Source organism: Cyprinus carpio, unplaced genomic scaffold, assembly GCF_018340385.1.
Source record: "Cyprinus carpio isolate SPL01 unplaced genomic scaffold, ASM1834038v1 S000006731, whole genome shotgun sequence".
NCBI classification, from domain to species: domain Eukaryota; kingdom Metazoa; phylum Chordata; class Actinopteri; order Cypriniformes; family Cyprinidae; genus Cyprinus; species Cyprinus carpio.
This window is the reverse complement of record NW_024879334.1, coordinates 801,444-804,175: the sequence shown is the minus strand read 5'-3', so window position 1 is coordinate 804,175 and position 2,732 is coordinate 801,444.

The following is a 2,732-nucleotide window of genomic DNA, read 5'->3' as shown; positions in this document are numbered from 1 at the left end:
GATAATGTTAGATAACACTTCAGCAAAACATGGTCAGGTCAAAGTGTCAGAATAATTTGATCAGTTTTACTGGTAGTCCACTGTATGAACTGTTGGGTGTAATATGTCACAGTTTACTTTATTTTGCTATCCTCACTTACATAAATGAACTACTGACCGTGCATTATCATGCTGTGACATGAGGTGATGGTCGTGGATGAATGGATCTCGTCACGGTATCTCTGTGCATTCAAAATGCAATCAATAAAATGCACCGGTGTTCGTTGTCCATAACGACATAGAACAACAGATGGCTGCGCGTCACACGCAGCGGCGCGTCCACAAGCAGCGGCTGCTCTCGTCCGACAGAATGGTGTTTTCGTGATTTTTTGCTTGTGAGTCGGCAGGGTTGTTGTACGGTCCGTCATCGGTATGTCTGTCTTAGTGAGCATACAGTCGGGGAGTTTCGGCTGGATGTCGTCAGAAGCTGGAATTTTAGAGTTAAACTACGCCGGCACGCGGAACAGCTGCGAGATCTCGGACTGCTCCGGAGGCCTCACCTCAAGACCCCATGCTCTCTCGCCACAGCGGAGGGCCAAAGCGGCGAGAGGAAGCAAAGAGGGGTTAAGCGAGGAGGTATCGGGTAGGTAACGGCTAACCCGCACAAGACTCTATCACCCACCATCGTTACGGCTAACGTACGCTCTTTGGAAATAAACTGGGATACATCGAGTATACGTTAAACTCAAAGTACTGTAAGAGAGTTGTGGTTTTGTATTACAGCAACAGGTATCAGCGACCGCGTTCCGGACTGCGCTCAGCTCGATCAGTGACTGCTATCGAGCGGACAGAGCTGCGTCGTTGAGGGGGGAAAAAACCCGCGGGTGGCGGGCTTGTGTTACATCAATGAGCGTGGTGCCGGATGCTGTTGTGATATGCAAACACTGCTCACCCTGGTGGAGTTTCTGATTTATTAATGCCGGCCGTTCTATATGCCGAGGAATATACTGCAATACTGGTCGTTAGGTTTACTTTTTTCCCACGAACCACAACAACAGCAACGGAACGATGCCACTAAATGACCTGTACCAGCACATCGTGAGCAGCAGGACAGCACAACCGATGCTTTCTCATCATAGCTGGGTGGATTTCAACCATGCTGACCTTAAAGAGTGTGTTTCCAAAAATACACAACACATTAACTTTCCAACAAGAGGTATACACATTTTAGGACTTTGTTTACACCACACAGAGAGGCGATTACAAAGCCCTCCCCCTACCCCCACCTCCGGTGCCTAAGACCACATCACTGTCCTGCTAATTCCTGCATTAAGACCGCTCGTTAAGTCGCCAAACCAGTTCAGAACAGATTCACGTGTGGCCGGAAGGGGTCTCGTTGACGCTCTTCAAGACGCTTTGCTACAACTGACTGGAATATGTTTCAGCAGTCTGCCACTTCAATAACACCACTGACCTCCGGAGTACTCGGCGACTGCTCATGCATAAATCACCAAGTGGTATTGAGGATGTACCGTCACAAAAAACCCATCACTGTCTGGGCCAACCAGAAGCCTGTGGAGACAGGGGAGGTCTACAGACTCTGGAGACGCGGAACGCTGCCTTCAGAGCTGGGAGAGGAGGTGGGGCCTGGAACAGCCAGGGCCAACCTATACCGCGGATCAGAGAGGCTTAAGAGACAGTTACTCCAGGAGGAACCCCATATCAATTCAGTGACCGCAGAGCCACCTGGCCTGTGGCAGGGATACAGACCATTACGGACTACAAGCCACCACCCACAGCGGACTGTGACAGCACCATCCCCTGCTGAAACGAGCTGAACGCCTTCTTCGCTCGCTTTGAGGCACAAAATCGCACCACTGCACAGAAGACTCCACCTCCTACCAGTGACCAGGTGATGATGCTGACCCCGGACGGGTGAGGAGATCCTTCAGCAGGATCAATGCACGCCAAAGCTCCGGGTCCTGACAACATTCCTGGGCCGTGTTGTACTGAGAGAATGCTGCAGCCGAAACTCACTGATGGTCTTCACAGACATTTTCAACATCTCACTTAGGCAGGCTGTTTTTCCCACATGTCAAAGCTACCCACAATCATCAAGTCCCGAAAAGCCATCTCCATCCTGGCTTCAATGACTAACCGTTTCCGGTTGCACTTACTCCCATCCTCATGAAGTGCTTCGAAATACGCCTGCCCATACCATAACCCCACCGCAATCATGTGCCACCAGCAAACATCAGACATCAGCAAACCGCTCACCCACACGACACCATACACGCTGTACAGTGAAGACCGGGATTCATCCGTGAAGAGAACACCTCTCCAAAGTTCCAGACGCCATCGAATGTGAGCATTTGCTCATTCAAGCCGGTTACGATGACGAAATGCAGTCAGGTCGAGACCCTGATGAGGACGACGAGCATGCAGATGAGCTTCCCCGAGACGGTTTCTGACAGTTTGTGCAGAAATTCTTTGGTTACTCAAACCGATTGTTGCAGCAGCTGTCCGGGTGACATTTAACGCAGCGGAATACCGAACGTCTCGGCGTTCATCCTCCTCTCCTCCGCCCAGGTCTGCCTCCGCTCCCTGAGAACCAAAAATACATCAGAAAGCAATTCAACCGTGTGTCATTCACTTCTGCTGTTGTGCAAGATTCAATCCCTAAAATCCACCTTTGGCAGGATGCCGGTCTAATCTGAAACATGTTTACGTGACATTCGTCTTGGAGTGAGTTA